We start from the raw sequence: 17,205 nt of genomic DNA, 5'->3' as shown, positions 1-17,205 counted from the left end.
ACAATAAAACCGTGAAGGTCTGTGTCTCCCTCCTGTTCCACGACCAGAAGCAAGAAGTGAGTGAGTCACAGAGTTCAGACTCGGTCCTGAACCTGAGCTTCAGAGACTATTTGAGTCTAGAGCCATTTTTGGATGAAATCTCTGAAAACATCACGAGAAAACACGTCTTACCAAATGCTCAGCCCCATCTGGCTGCCCTGAGAAGTTTAGTTACTTTGAAAAGGCGGTTTTGGGATCTCGTCCACGTCACAGAAGTCAGCAGAAATGATCTGTTGGATGGAGCCCATCTTTACGATCACACACTATTTCCCTTTCAAGAGCATCAGCACATCCCTAAGCCACTGAACATCTTCTGGCTGCCAAATATTCAAAGGGATACACTCAGACCCTAAAAAGGAATCAGGAAATCTCACCACCTCCCCTGCTAAGCTTTTCCGAATGGCATTTTTTGATAAAACTCTTTTAAGTTCAGCTTTTCCTCAGAAACATCTCTGGTGCTCGGAGGACAAAGACATGTCAGAACAGCATCTCATTGTCAGCTTCTTACAGCCTCATCTGCTCTGAACTCCGAACACGGTTTAACACGTTCACACCCGCCCATGTCCCTGCCCTGGGGACGATCCAGACCAAGGCAACACCTCCAGTGACACGTGCTTTGCTGTATCGTTATTAATAAGTATCGACTGATTTGGGGGAGATACTACAGGGACACTACAGCTTGTAGAACAGGTCAACCCAGACAGCAAAGTTTCCTTTTTAGCTGAGAGCATGTAATCGTCTAACTCAAGTTTTCATCTCAATAATTCAAAACCACGGCACCATATGCTAAACGACACGAATAGCTTGTTCATCTATATAAGTAACTCTCTTGAACTGTCTGGCTGCTCGGTTTTCTTTGGCTGCCACACTCCAGCCATGTGTGATCAAAACCACTTTGAAATGTCACCTTCGCCAAGGTCAGCCACATTCACCATTAATCCGGAACAAAAGGCCCAGGGTACTCACCCCACTTGTTCCCCCTCCTCACTTGGAATTTTCTCTTTCACCGACACCCTCGGTTTCATCTCCCCAAGCCAGTTCATAATCCATCTCAATGGCTCTTCTCCTCGGCTATTTTTAATTTTGAAAAGCCCCATCAGCCTGCGGTGTCACCGGGTGTCTGTTGTGCTTTGAAATAAGGACCGGAATCAGGCAGCACTTCCTCTCTTATCTAGATATCGTTGGTCTTTTCAAAGACATTGGGGGGTGATTAAGTATTTCCTGGCTTTCACATATAAACATCTAAACCATGCTTTTTTTCTCTCTTTCATCTTTATGGTTTCTCTGAGCTAATGCCGGTGGGAAGGCCCCAGTTCTCCAACTGCCCACGGCTCTGTCTTTGGCTCCTTCGTGGATCAGCCCCAATTATCCCCAAATCCATCAGTATTTTCCCTGCTTTTAGGTGCTGAGCACCAGAAGGGTCCTCGGGACAAAGCAGGGCCAGGCCCAGCACATCCCTCCCGCTCCTCAAACCCACAGGTCGAACGGAACAAGCACAGAAAACATGTTGGATTTAGGATTTTCTCCCTCTTCAGTTCTCTCAAAGATGTTGGCAAGACTTTTCATTGAAAATGTTCACCTCCAAGCCACAATCTTCCATTTTATCACTTATTTTGAAATAAAGATTCCAGGTTTCCTTCCTCTCTCCCCTCGCTTTCCTCATCGCTGATCTTTCTCCTCTTTTCAGTGGCCAATACGGGAAGGAGGAGAAAAAGAGGTGAAGTAGTGACAACACCAAACATTCGGAATATTTTCCTCTTAAAATCTCTAAAAATAAACGCAATCTCCCCATTCAGCCAGAACAACAGGAGGAAAACCAATTGAAAATATTCAAGAATTGTCACAATCGCCTCATTTTTAACCATCCCTAGAAAAGGAACGGGAGCTACTCAACCATAAGCACATTTCACTGAAGTGACACTTAGCAATCCAAAAATATGGCGTTTAGTTTTGCATTTCTCTGAGCAGCAGAGAATTGTATGGGTGGCTGCTGCAGCAGCTGCACCGCTCACAAAAACGCTATGTTTGCTGCATTCACGCTTTTCTTTTGCAAAGTCTGACTTTCCAATTAAAAACATCATGAAAATTAATTTTCACAGACAAATGGTATCAAAATACAAACGATATCAAAACACAAATGATATCCAAATATATATCAGAGGTTATGATTGAAGTTTAATCACTCTACTGAAAACAATGACCGGATCCAAGTTCAACTGCTGTTCTGCCAGGGGCACGAATCATTTTACCTGTTCCATAGTAGATTCTATATAATATTAAATCCTTCTCTGTTTCCTACGCATCCTAAGAATGCAACCAAATACACCTTTCTGGTTTTCCGATCCTCTTCTAAACTATTTTGTATTATTTTCAAGCATCTTTACCTTGTGCAAATGGCAATTTTAAGGCAAAAAGAATATGCCAAAATTAAAATGGTCATTTTCATCGTACCTTTTTTAATCTTGGGTCTGATTTCTGGGGTTTGAATGGCTACAATTTAAAAATGGGCTGTATTTTCTTATGGTTCTTGAATATAGAGATGAGATGGACAGCAGTGTTTGTAGCCATCTGCAACCAGACAACTTCGTATCACCTCCCTTGGCCTGAAGAACGTGGTTCATCTCAAGGTCTTTAACAGAAAATAAAGCTGCATTATATAGAATCAAAACCAAACCCAACCAACCAAAAACCCAACCAACCAACCAAAGAAAAAGCAAACCAAACCAGCCAAACTAAAAAGAAAGCTAAATAAAGAATTAAATACTGGGTGTTTCAAAAAGATGGACCCAATCTAAAATCACTGCTGCTTGGCAATTGGGTCCGTCCTTACCATTTTATTAAATTGTATGTCGTGTAAGTAACAATCTCAGCACCTCAAAGCAGCAAAGGCGGTGAGGTTAAACACAATCTGCACCCTGGAACTTCCTTGTGTGCTAAAAAATAACCTCTTTTAACTTGGGAAATTATACGAACTTTAATAGCATAACAGATCAGGCACAAAGTTTAATTTTAACCTTGATCTGTTACATATGATTTTTTATTTACCTAGATAATAACAAATATTCGATGTCATAAAATGTGCTCCTGAACCAATAGATGTTGGAAGTATCTCCCTTTCCTGACCGATATATGTATCCCGGTATATTGGCCAAGTTCAAAGACAATCTAAACACCATTCTGGCTTTACCGTGCATGAAGGCAGCTGCCAGCCCTGGTCTTTTTGCCTCTATTTCTCAGTTCCAACTGCTTCAGAAGCATTAAATTTCCAGTCTTGTACTGTATCTAGGACGTAAACAGTAAAATGCTCCATAGGATGGAGACACGTAGATATTTCTTTTGCCTTATTGTCTAAACACTTCGCTAAACAGAGCAATACATTCAATTTCCAGTAGAAAACGGCAGGAATGTGCATTGTTTTTGAGCACGAGTGTATCTTTATGCTATATTTAAGCAAAGATGGCTACATGAAGATCATGTCCTGGAAATCAATATTGCACCAGGGAGAGCTGATGGTCCCAGATCCATGGGAGAACCATTGACTCCAGTTGCATACGACATAGTAACCAGTCTACATGGAGGCTGTCTGGGCTAAAAATAGAAGTATAGACATATGGATTTTTATATGCATTATGCAGTTCACAATTGCAGTACACTGCATGAGACGCTACCAGAAAATTAACGTTCTATATATTCCTCAAACGACTCAAAATCTATTTCGTGGACGCTATTTCTCAATCAATTGTATCTCCGTAAAATATAACGTTTGCCAATATTATTTAGAGAAGAGGAGAGCCTCAATTGAGCAGTAGGTGTTCACAAATGATCGGGTTACTCTCCGCACCCCTTGCATCACACGCTGAAATAAGAGTGGATGTGACCGGGTCCCAGAGTGAGGAACAAGACGGAACGGCCCAAGGCCAACGCTAAATTACACGCTAATTTTATTTTATTATTTTTTTTAAATTATGAATGTTTCTGTATTGGGAAAGTGGGACGCGGCATGCGTAATTAACTCGTTTGGGCAAGTTATGGGCCTGTGCTAAAAAACTCCACCTGCTTTATCTGATGTGCACACACCCTTGTGCGCCTTCAACGCCGCATGGGATGCGTGGGATCTCTCTTATGGCGGCTTCCCAATTTTCCATCATGTAAACAAAACAGCTACATCCAGCAACGCTGTGGCTCCCCTTTAAAATTGCTTTGAGACCCAGGAGCGCAAGAAAAATCAAGCTGTGGCCTATGAGGCAGAGGAAAAGAAATGAAATCACTTTTAAAAGAGAACGTCTCCGGGGCGATGGCAACACCTAAGGAGCGGAGAAATTCCAAGAAAGAGATTTTATGCCGTTTAAAAATAACAACAAACTCAACCGGTTGAATGTGAAATTCTCCAGCATCACGTGCGGTGCCTGGGAAACCAGCCTGAAGCCACAAGTGCTTTACTACGAGCGGATAGAACATTTGTCCCTCGCCCTCCAGCCGAGCAGGAAATTACACCCGGGATATCGCTCGGGAATTGGAAAGTTTTTAAGATGCTTTAAAACTGTAATGAGGTATTCTGAATATCCACTGCCCGCAAGGACCCTCCATCGCTTTTCTCCGTTTGCACAGGGGGGCACAGAAGCTGAGATTTGCAAAGGCACAAGTCCAGAAATCACGGGCACAAAGCTCATTTAATATCTTTGTAGGCACTCGGCAGCTCCAACAGGAGCTAAAGAGAAGACAGCAAAAGTAATAACCAAATTCCAGGAAGAATCCGCACTGCTGAAGGGCTGAAAATGAGGGATACTCCCTCTGCAAAGCCAGGCTCAGGTTAATTACTTAGGTGTTAAGGCACCTGGGTAGGAAATACAGACACATCTAACTATTACCACCAGCAAAACTGAAAGGGGTTGTTTTTTCTTCCCTTCCCTCCCCCCAGTTTAATGACTTAAAACCGGGTGAAGCGGCTCCTTCCTTATTAAACCAGCTCCCAGCAGATGGCTTGACACCTGGCTGGAGCCGGGCTGGGTGACCTTTGGAGTGACAGCAGGTTGATGTATTGGAAAGAGAGAGTCCTTGGGGGATGCAGGAGGACACAAAGGGTTTTCCGTGGCGCTCGCTTTGCTGGGGAAAACGTGTCGGTTCTTGCAAACGGGAGCCGACTTGCTCCGCAAAATCTCTCGAAGGCGGTGCGTGCGTGCTCGCGCTGCTTTATCTCATCGTTACATTAATAGCAACGATGCGGCATCTAGAAATAACAAACAGATTAGGAAATGTCTGATCACTGTTCGCTTATCGCAGAGAACTGATCCCCCCGGTACCGCTTCCCTGTTTTTATGCCACCGCTTTGGCAGCCTAACGTTTGTCTTTGGCACTTTGGGTATTTCTGACTGCTTTCCCAGCCTCGAGTGCTGGGAGAATTTTACCTAAAGAGTGGAGAGAAATTCATTTTCTGCTTTCCTTTTTTAACTTTCCATAGTCTTGGCAGCAAAGTGTGTCATGATGATGTTGGCAACAACATATTTGTGGCAGAAGGAAGAAAGAGAATCATAAAATATATGAAAGAAAAAGTTGACATTTTAATGAAATACCTTGGAACTTCTTGGAAAAAGTTATTAAAATGCATTCAGTTTCTAGTTGTTTGCACAGATAGGAGGAGTGAAGACTTTCTCCAAGAGTAAATATAATAAAAATTAATAGTGGCTCGAAATCATTTTCAAATTCATTGCTGGAGTGAGTTTTAAGTTTGGGATATTCTGGGCATACACAAAGATTGTTGGCACCCGTGTGAGATTCTGGGAGTACAGCAGGACTTGTCCATGAGAAGAATGATGGAGCATCCAATGCTCAACTGGCTTCCAAAACTGGCACTTATTCCTCACATAGCTGCAGAGAAATGAATCAGTTTGTCTTCCATGCTACTCTGTGGGGTGATAGTGCCCAGTATTTCCAGCTCCTCCAAAGGTTGTGTCCGCCTTTGAACAAGGAATGATGGTTGCAGCTCTGGAGACACTCAAGCCGGGATCCCAAGGCAGCAGCCAAGGTCTCTCTGGGTGCGGAATCCACTCCTCAGCTAATTAGTGCTGAAGAAGAGAGAAATTAAAGACGCTCTTCCTCTTGCACGCTGCCATGGCACCTAACCCCTGTAATTACACATCTCATTTTAATACGACACAAATCTGAGGAAAAGCCTCTTACTGCAAAGCACAATAAAGCTGGTACCGCCGGCATCAGCTGCACAACAGCGAGGATGAGAGATCAGCCACACCTGGGTGTTCTTCATGGAATAAGAAAAGAGAGAGGGAAAATATTCCCAGACACAGATTTATCAGGGTGATGGAGATGAGGGCTGCAGGAGCTTTGCTCCCCTGTCCTTCCTCCTTCAAACTGGGCTGTATTTCCCCTGATAATAACTGCATTAGGAAAAAAGAAGGGAAAGCACTGATCACCCCACTGCTGAACACATTGGACAGTCACCAATTAACATTGCTCCACAAAAAATGTGCAAAGGACAGGAATCTCAAACCTGCTGGCAGGATAAAGTGATTTCCAGACCCGAACAAACCTGGTTCTGTGCCTCCTGTTTCACCTTTTCAAAATCTAAACTTGAATTACAGGTAAATCTTGGGCAAATTCGACTTCCAGTTGGTTTCAGCTACAGCTGTAGGATGAACAGGTGCTGCATTTCTGGAAGGATTCTGACGTTTTGATTTAGTTCCAAACCATTACATTTCCCCTGTTTAAGCAGACTCCATGATGAAAAATCTCTCTCTTTTTTATTTTTTAGGAAGTTCTGAGGCTCATAAAGCAACAAAACCAATTTCAAATGGAAGAGTCATTTCATGAGCAGAACAGCAGGAGCTATTGCAAAAATACTGTAGAAATACGGCATTTTATCACAGAAAATTCCCTTCTGCCCTTCTCCAGAATCAGCCTTCAGCCTCTGCCCAAGTAAAACATCCTTCCCTTGCACTAACAGTTGTGTCAAACAGATAAAGGAGTCGATCCATGTTATATAAAAACCCCACCAAAAAAGAACAGGAAGGATAAACACCACTGAAAGATGATTCTGCAGCACAACCAGCTGCCTGGACCATCCATCCCATGCCGGATGCCCAAGCAGACACGTGAGCCCCAAACCACAGCCACGGAACGCCCCTCTCGTTAGTTTTAATTAGCTTCAGTTTCATAATAACCAGGTTCGCTGGGTCACCCCATTGGAGAACCATTAAACCCCAGCAGGTTAATGAGCCGCGACACAGCGGGCACTGCTGGGGGGACCCAACCCAAGCGCTCCAGGCTCAGAGCGGGGAGGAAAGGCTGCTGTCAGTTAGGGTGTTATTTTTAAAACTCACTTTTGCTGGTTAATTAAAGAAGGTGCTACACAAGATCTGATTCTATAGAAAGCAGCCTGCCCCCCTCACACAAGGTTTAGATTTAAAATTCTCCAGTGACTGTCGCCCATCACTTGTTTGCTCAGCAGTGAGTAGAAAAGGTCCCCAATGGCACTGGGGGTACCCCAAAACCCCTACGTACGTATGTACTACATGAGCTTCTGCCGCCACACTGATGTGCAAGGACTTGTCCTTATTATTGTTAGGACACAGTCATTCCAAAAATTATCATTAATTATTTCAAGGATAATTCTTCTTCTACAATCAGTGCAATGGAACATACTGGGCATATAGAATCATTTTGGTTGGAAAAGCCCCTCAAGATCATGGAGTCCAACCATACCCCACCCCTGGCACTGCCCCATGTCCCTGAGAACCTCATGTCCGTCTGTCCAGCCCTCCAGGGATGGTGACTCCAGCACTGCCCTGGGCAGCCTGTTCCAATGCCCCACAGCCCTTTGGGGAAGAAATTGTTCCCACATCCAACCTCAACCTCCCCTGGGCAACTTGACGTCGTTTCCTCTGGTCCTATCAGACGAGAGATGTACAGATACTATACACTAGAATACCACGTGCTACGCACTAGAATACCAAAGTGCATATCAAGCACAGACGTACTTACGGGATTCTGTTGATATTGTTCCTGATTTAAGTTGTAAAACCAAAACAGAAATAGCACGTAAAAAGCAGAAGACAACCCTGATCAATGAAGGGCCCTGAAGAACACAGACTGTGTTGGCAGATCATTTGAGAATTTCACAGCTTGGAAAAAAGCCTTGGTAACAAAATTAATTCTCTTTTATTGGCAACTGCTTATAAAGATTTCAAACACTGGACTGGACAGCAGTGGATTTAAATGCATATTGACAATTAAAACTCTGGGTCACAACTACTGCGTAATAACGCTAATTGAAGAATGCCTCTGTTATTTTTATGGTATTTATGTTCTGTTTAAGAACTTTGTTATTAATTATCATAAAAACTCCAGTAAATAATAAACTTATGCCATAATTATCGTATCAGTTATATTGTCTAATTAAGAACTGGTGAGTGATTGGAATTCCAATACAGCAATACAGGCACAGGCTGCAATCCTAAACAAACACAAGCGTGAAGTTAATGAACACAAGATTCTCAAAGCTTTAATATTTACTGGCAAAACTCTTTCACTCTGGATCATTAGTTTCCAGTCCTATTACTACATACAAATGACCAATTTCTGCTCATTCCTAAAGCTAACTCCTTTAAACTATTATTTTGTATACATTGTGTTAAGGCTTTTAATTTGTTTAAATTTGCATAATTATAGCAACTGTCTTCTAAGCTTAGTCTAGTGAAATAATTCAAAATTGGGATTTTGCCTATTTTTTAAAGATTAGTCAACTTTGTAGAGCAATGTATCTGGAACGTGTGTAGATGAGGTTCTCAGGGACGTTGTTTAGAGGTGGCCTTGGCGGTGTTGGGTTAACGGTTGGACTTGATGATCTTAAAGGTCTTTTCCAACCTAAATGATTCCATGGTTCTATTCTACAAAGTAGTATTTCCTAGATCTTATCCTGACATTCACCCAAGTGCAAAGAGACAGTTTGGAAGGGTCAGGAAAGAGCCAGAGTGGAATATTAATATGTAGGGTGGCCAGTAAGATATTCAAGTACAGTGGAGTGATCAGAGCCAGGACCACAGGGTCCCCCAGTCACTCGGGTGGGAAGGAGCCCAGGTCAACTTCAGGCTCTTCCATCTGAGCCTGTTCCATGAACTCGTCCCTCCCAAAGAGCAGCTCTAGCACAGTCATCCTCAACCTCCACCGCGGCCAACAGCTTCCCCGCGACGGCCTCATCTTCCTTTAATGCTCCTCTTATGTCCAGATCATCAACCCTCGGTATGGTCCTCTGAAGAGGGTCCTGCCTCTGATGTGTCCAAAAAAGTTTTGGGTATTAGCTTTTCCACATTCAATGAGTGCTCAAAATCCGTCTGGCTTGCCTTATACATTTAAACTGAGAGGTGACGCTTTTTCCTTAAAAAACCCCCAAAACAACAACAAAACCCAAACCTAATAGCTCCTTTGTATGTTGGTTTATATTTTATTTTGGCAGATCTTCTTTAAAATCATTATGTTGTGCACATTTGTGTTGAGTGGTAAAATAAGTTGTTGCCTTTAAAGTATCAAAGCCGCCTACAAACATATTTCCCTCTTAGCTGCTCCTTTAATTTCCTTTTAATTATCTTGCTCATTATTAGGCAGTTCCTCTGTAGGTGCATTGATTTTCATTTTAGTTCTTCTTCCTACAAGGATGCTCAGCGTTGTTATGACTGTTCCAGATTGGCTTTTCCACGCATACCGACTGAAGTGAAAGAAGAACTGGAATGCTCAGAATTAAGCAAAGAATTATTCCTTTTTGTGTCAACTGTTTTATTGTCAAAATGCATTTCAGGGGGGGGGGGCACCTGGATAAACCATAGGGATAAACCAACTTACTCGCGCTGTGCTTTTTATTAATCCTGTGGTTGTTTTATCACCAGCCCCACATATTCTCCCATTGCTGCAGAACTTCTGTCCCGATATTCTGGCCACTATTTCCTTTCTGCGACACCTGTTCCAACATCCCCATAACTTTCAGACTTCTGTTCTTCACACAAAAAAACCCACGTGGCTGCTTTCAATATCATCGTGTTCATCCCCAAGTTTGTCACAAACATTTTACGTTCTTTATGATTTCCTACAGGAGCTTCATCCGACTCTTTTTCAGAATAAAATTTCCATGGCTTCACCTTTCCAGGATGCTTTATCCTGAATTTTGTCCACATCTCCCAGCTTCCTTTCACTTTACCCTCTTATCTGTGTAATTAGTAGTGCCAGGAGAAGCGCTCATCTCTGCTGTAGGTTATCTATATTTCAAAAGCTTCTCATCCCAATACCTACCAGACCCTTTTCTCTGCCTTCTGCCTGCCTGTCTGCCCTTTGAAGCATCTCATCTCGCTTTCATCTGCTGCCAATACGACACCCTCCTTCCATACCTCTGCTCTCAACTATGCTGCTGTACACATACAGATGAGATAGGATACTACTTATTAAAACTGCAGCTATCAAAAGACAACCAGCAGCACTCAATGGCAGAGTCCCTAAAAGTTTGTGTAGATGAGATATTAAGAAGTTGTTCCTTTGAGAAAAAGGATAAAGTACTGTTCGGGTTATGAGCTGTTCTGTGTAGGAAACACTTAGAAAAAAATCAACACAAATCCAACATAGAGTTGTATATTAAGTATAAAAACCCATCTTGTTTTCTAAGAATTCATAGTCATCTAAATAGTTATGTTCATTGTCATCTAAATAGTAATGTTCATAGTCATCTAAATAGCCATGTTCATAGTCATCTAAATAGCCATGTTCATTGTCATCTAAACAGTCATGTTCTTCAGAAACACCAGTGGCACTAAGTGTCATTTTCCCTTCACATGCTATAACTGGGTCATTAAACTCTGTAGGATCAGTATCCTAAGTTTTCTTTGCTGATTTATTCTTCCCAAAAGAAATGAAAAGATACTATTGGCCATTTCAGTTATCTGCTTCTCACCAAAACATCTGCTATGTACTAGAAATAGGTTAAACCAATCAGGCTATATCCACACGCAGTTTATTTTATCATATTTCAGGAGAAGAAGGAGAAAAGAGGATTTAACTTTGTCCTGCCTGCCCATCTCTATGGTGAATGAATCCAAAGAGCGACTTTTCCGCAGTACAGATAAGCCCTGTTACTCATTGCTACACGTTCTCATAGGATCGTTTTAAGGAATTTCACAAGATTTAAAGGTAGTACCTCCAATAACCCTAATTCCAGTTATCTAGGACTCGAAGGCAACAAAAGAACAGAACATTTCTTGCGTACAAAACACTCCTGAATAATTGTTCTCAAAACAAAACATCAAATAACCGGGTTCCTTCAGAAGTTGCTGCCTCCAGCTCATCACGCTGCCAGTGTGGGAGTCTCATCGCCTCCCCGAGAGCCCCAGCACAAGCAGAACGAGAGAATTTACCCTTTTGAGCCATTTTAAAACAAGCTGGTTTTACGCTGTACCAAGCGGAGCCCAATAATGGGAGAGGAAGAAGTGCTGCAGGTACGTGACAGGGACACGGCCCACGCAGCCCTGAAGTTTGTCATCATTGCCATACTGTTCTTTTTTGAGCTTTTCCACATGAAGGAGCAAAAGCAAAATTTTCTACTAAATACTCTGTCAAAAATTCCCATTTCAGCAGAGGTAACATAATTGTAAAAACTGGATGAAATGGAGACAAAAATAGTGTCTTATTCGGCTTCTTTTTAGATTCCTCAGCGATCAGGATGAGTTGTAGGAATTAGCTCTCTGATTCTACCACAACTCTATTGCTCACCATCAGCAGATGATTTCTGAAAGGGTATATAATGATGTAAATGAATCCATTTGCAATTTGCTCTGGTTTAGAACGTCCATGGCCATACAATAAACATAAGGTACTCTGAATAGTAACTATGCAGTTAGCGATTATCATCCTGCAGTACTTAAAATACAAATTGCCATAAAATTCCATACAAGTACAATGTTTAGACACAATACTTTCTGCCTTTGAATGGAAGATAACAAATAAATGCAAAATGTAAAGCATCCTGCTACGAAGCCATTTCTAATTGAAATATCACATATAGGAGTCCAGCTCATGTTGCTTTTAACCTCAGGAGTGCCATTCAGTTCCCTAGGTTTTTGTGGAAGAAGAGGGAGGCAAATAATTTGTATTGATTTTGTTGGATCTCTACTTGGACATTTATTCATAGAAAATATCTTTGAATGCCTAAAATCATTTCCAGCACAAGCAATTAAATAGAAAACCTAGAAGTATAATGCTGATCCTTGCATTTGTTTAACATACACGATCACCTGATTTTAAACAGGGAACGGAAGTAAAGCTGAGCGATACAACTTTAAAGTTCTGTCTTAAATCTGTGGTTTCATAGAAGCTGCATATTAAAGAGCAACTTAAAGATTTCTTTAATTCATCTTATTTTTAACACGCAATGTCCTCTTGCTTTAATGTGTTAGCAGAGGCAAGAGTTACCATGAGGTTTTGAGTCCCTGTATCATCTTGTGAGGCCTTCAGTTTTTCAGAAACCCACGATTTCCAGTTAGACGCCAAATACAAAAATGGTCCAACGGATCAGAGGTTCTACAGAAAAGCTGATCTGACTTCATGTTAAATGCACCAGTACCACTCTGTGCTGCAAAGATCACAAAGACCTGCTTTAAATGCGTTTATATGGTTTACAATTTGAGATGTTCCTAAACAATTTTTTATCTACTGATTATTCATGCTTTGTTTAATGTCATATAACAGTGCCTACTTCGGGGCTGTTTTTCTTGTTTGGGAAAACAGAACTATCGTCAGTACAAACCCTCAACAAATTGCTTTTGTTGTCTGCATAAAACTGCAAAATCGCTAAAATATTTTTTTAATATATTGGCCAAAATGTCCCCTGAAGTGAGACATCTTAGTAATATAAGTAACCTGGTTTTTTCAGTTGAAAAACCATAGGGTAATAGAATCAGCCCTTGTCTTATCATGACAGGCCCTGCATTGTCTTCAGCTATTAAAAAAGTTATCAGCAGCCATGTAGCATGCATCTTCAAGCTATACATCCCCCCAAATAAATGGTAAAAGGAGAAAGAATTAGAACAAGGGAGTAATTCAGGTGCGAAGGTGTCCCAGGAGGTCTCTGGTTGGATCTCCCACCCCAGCAGGGTCAGCTCTGGGGTCCCACCCGGCTGCTCAGGGCTTGGTGCTCTCGGGTCCTGCAGACCCCCGAGGATGGAGATGGCACGACCTGGAGGCACAACTCCAGTGCATCTGGACCTCTTGACTTCCAGTTCACGCCTGGTGTCCCTTTTCCTCCCACCCCACACTGAACAGGGATAACCGTTCCTCATCCTGGCCACATCCCTGCCCTGGCAGCCCAGGTTGCCGCTGGTTCCAACACGTGCTCCTTTGCCCCAGGGCTGCTCCCCAACCAGTTCTGCCTACCCGAGACACATTTCCGAAGCAGCCAAATCCCCAACCAGCGCTACATACCCAAGATACATTTCCAAACCAGCCAAAACCCTGGTGCTGCCCTTGGTGACCTGCTGGTGGCCACAACACTGGGCAGTGATGCTCTGTGACCACTGATCATGCTCCTCACCAAGCTACTCGTTTGCTTCCCACTGCAGTACAGTTTTAGCTGAATTTTTCATTTACATATAGATTCAAAAGTCCTGCTGGTATATTTAGGATGACATTTAATGATACGAGAAAGAGGAGCGATACCGCGACTGTGTGATTATGGGCAATGCTGATGAGAGCAATTGCTGACTTGTTGCTGACATCTTCAAAAGAGCCACCCTCAGGAAATAATGAACTGGTTAACATCAATAATTAACAGATAATAGAAAAATGTTAAAATGGCACGATAAAGCAGGATTTGATCTGCAACATTTGTGTCTCCTATTCCAAATGCATGAAAGAGAAACTGCAGTAAGCTGTGTCCTCTGAGTGGCTATTACTGTAGATAAATATTATTATCTATAATTATTATTTGTTGTACATTTCTTCAGCTATAACATCTACACAGCTTTCAATTCCATATGATCTCTCTGAGCTGAAGAGAAAATATTTCTGCAATATTTATTACTTGCAAATTGTACTATACATATTGTACTGAGATAACTTTTTACCTTCTAAACAGAAATTGTATATAATGTCACTGCTGGCTGCCCCAGGGACAAGGTGCATTTGTAATAAGAACCATGCACAGGTTGTATAAAAAGTAAAAATAGGAGGAATCGCAGAATCTGAAAATGGGAAGGACTTGAGATGGGTAATAGCGAGACTTAAATCTCTAAAATGCACCAGTACAAGCTTGTATTAACTAAACCCTATTCTACACAGTTGCGACTTTCCAGGTATTAGAATGACGGACAAATCAGGCTGTACCTCCAAAAACCACACGCACCTCAAACCAGAACTCACAGAACTAAACTTCACATCTCTGCAGACAAAGATTATCTTCGGGGTCCACAGCAACTCAAACCGAAACACTCAATTTTGAGAGGATTAAATACGGCAACAACTGGCACCACAGATGTTTTTATCCTAAAAAGCAAATCTCTTCTTGGCACCATGGTCTACAGGCACAACCTGTTTTAATTAGCTCTGTTCAATTTAGGTTTCAAACAGTAAAGGTTTTGAACTCACACGCACAAACAGAACTACCCCAGAATGGGGAATGATAATTTCTTAGGGATTTCTGCTGTTGTTTCTACTTGTGCCCTTCTCAGTAATGTTGAAATTCCAATGGGAAATGGATGAAATTCATTAAATGTCTTCTATAAATCATGTATTGTTTTGCTCCTTGGATGATTGACTATGCTAAAGAACTTAAAAAATAAATGAGCGTACTTTGGTAGGATTGCATGCGAGTATCACCTAGTTCTGAATAATATTTACATGATTTAAGAACAGGCCATTGCATTGAACTGAAAATGTGAGTTTATTGCTGAATTAAAGAGCAATGGAAGTAATTAATGCAGACATAGTGAAACACCAGGATGAAGGGCTAATCCTTCTATAGTTGGAATTATAAAAACGAAATCATTTCGTGTAGCTGTCAAACTAGCTGACTCGGGAGACTGGAAAAAAGGCTGAGTTTTTCAGTTCTATTCTTTTAATTCTAATCTAGATCAGAGGTTTGAATGGATAATACAAGATGATTATAAAGCTGGTTGTTTTCCAAGTTAAAATTGAGGCAGGAGGAAAGGTTACGAAACTATACATCTTTTTTGTGAGTGTATGGTTGTCCTCAACATTACCTCAAAACTACTCAGATCACTTCTTACCAGGACTTAGCAGGCAATGATGGGAACGTCTGGAGCAGATTCCTGCCCTTCTCTCAGCGACTCCCGAGTTCCCCCTGATCTCCAGACCCTTGTGCAGCTCCTGTCGATGCTGATATTGCAACTTCAGGCCTGTAGACGATCGGCGCCATTAGGAAAGATGTTTTCTACCAGCATCACAACAGCTTGGGTCATGGTGATGTGGGCCTGAAAGAGAAAAACCTATTCAATATACTGTATTATCATTAAATATATTTTTACTTAAAGAAAATTTTATAAAAATGAAAAAAAACTCTTTCATTTTATATGAATTAGGGCTGTTTCTGAATGGGGAGGTAACTCAAATTTCCAGCTTGTTTTATCTTGAAAAAACAACAGTTTCAGTGTCCATGAAGAACCAATGTTCTGTTCTCAGTCAAACAAGTCCTCTGCAACACAGTAATAGGTGAAATATAAAGATAAATATATATAAATAAGACCATAAGTCACCTCTCAAACTTGCACTCCACAACTAAATGCTTTTGCAATCCGATAAAATCATGCAAGGTGGGTCCCTAAATGACACGCCAGGTATGAAGCCAAAACTGACGCCTTGCTTTGCACAGGACAACGGATCATTTCGGACAAAGCACCAAATGCCACAATCAAGTGGGATATTACTCACCCAGAAACATCAAATGCAATCTGATACGTGTGTGCTGTGCCATCTGGCACTGAAGTCACACACTACAGCTGGGTAACACGGAGAATGAGCCAATTGCCATTACCTGAGTTGCCAACTTTCAGCAACAACTAGTCTTACTCCTTATTTGCAGCCAGCAGATGTATTTGTATACTACAAGGAAGGGAAAACATAACAAGTAATCACTGAGGAAAGCCTGAGAAAACTCCTTTAACCACGCACATGCAGAATATGCAAGAGCCAGCACATAAAAATCTCGCATGAAAACTCGTGTGTGCACGTGACAAAGAATAAATGGGAAAATGTAATAGGGAACTATAACCCACAGAACGTCTTGCCATACAATAATTCAGGTATTGCAGCTGCAGTTTGCCTTAATAAAATGTAAAGTAGTCGGTAAAGGGGAGAAAGGTTTCAGATTCTCACACGATAGCTGTTAGATACGTGAGCTGCTTTGTCAGTTTTATGTCATAAGCGAAAAGATAAGCACCTGTTGCCTGAGGAAATACAGCCTATTTCTTAATGCTAGGACATTCCACACGTACTCAAATAAGCAGCAAAGAAGAAAAAGGTAAATGAAAAACGAAAAATGATCGTAGTAGCCAGGGGTTTGTTGACTGGCTGGTAAAAGAAGAAAAGATTGGAAAAGATCAGATTGTCTCTTGTGTAAATGAGGAAACTAAGACAAACACAGAAAAGCATCCTACTTCCAGATGATAAAAATAACTAACAAAGATGAAAGGAGACTGCTAAAAGATATTTTTTTTTTTTTAAATGCTGTTTATGTTTCTGCCCATCTAAGATGATCACTCTTGATTTATTGGTGCGGAATATATTGCTGCAGCAATTGAAGTGATGATGATAATAGCCAGGGAAAAATGTTGATGCTGTTAGTTTGGTGATTGATTGAAGCACTCCTGAAGCGGCGAGGGGATTTATCAATGTGCCTCTGAACCTGGTAAATGATGCTTCTGCAAGTCTGTAAGCAAACTAAACCGGAAGAAAACTGCCAGTGCCTCCCACTGCTGAGACACACAAGGACTCATTTAGTGTTGTTTCAATTAGGGATGATTAACTGTAATAACACTCCAAGCCTTGCTACACTGAGGCTGAAGTTGGTCAAACGTGGGAGAGCTAAAGCAAAAACATAAAACAAGGTTCATGCGGCCAGTCCACCCACAGCCCTTGGTAAAGCTGGATCACAGAATCATAGGATGG

At 41.6% G+C, this 17,205-nt stretch overlaps 1 long non-coding RNA gene across 3 annotated transcripts in view; it reads right to left on the bottom strand.

Moving 5' to 3' along the window:
• LOC139828388 (uncharacterized) overlaps positions 1–17,205 on the bottom strand; it is a 200,715-nt gene that overhangs the window by 159,999 nt on the left and 23,511 nt on the right. For all 3 annotated transcript variants that reach the window (XR_011739916.1, XR_011739917.1, XR_011739915.1), the window contains exon 2: positions 15,309–15,512. This is a non-coding gene — a long non-coding RNA (uncharacterized lncRNA). The remainder of the gene's footprint in view (positions 1–15,308; positions 15,513–17,205) is intronic.

The sequence above is a fragment of the Patagioenas fasciata genome, chromosome 7 (genome assembly GCF_037038585.1).
Source record: "Patagioenas fasciata isolate bPatFas1 chromosome 7, bPatFas1.hap1, whole genome shotgun sequence".
Lineage (NCBI taxonomy): Eukaryota > Metazoa > Chordata > Aves > Columbiformes > Columbidae > Patagioenas > Patagioenas fasciata.
This window is presented reverse-complemented; position numbering and strand designations above follow the sequence as displayed.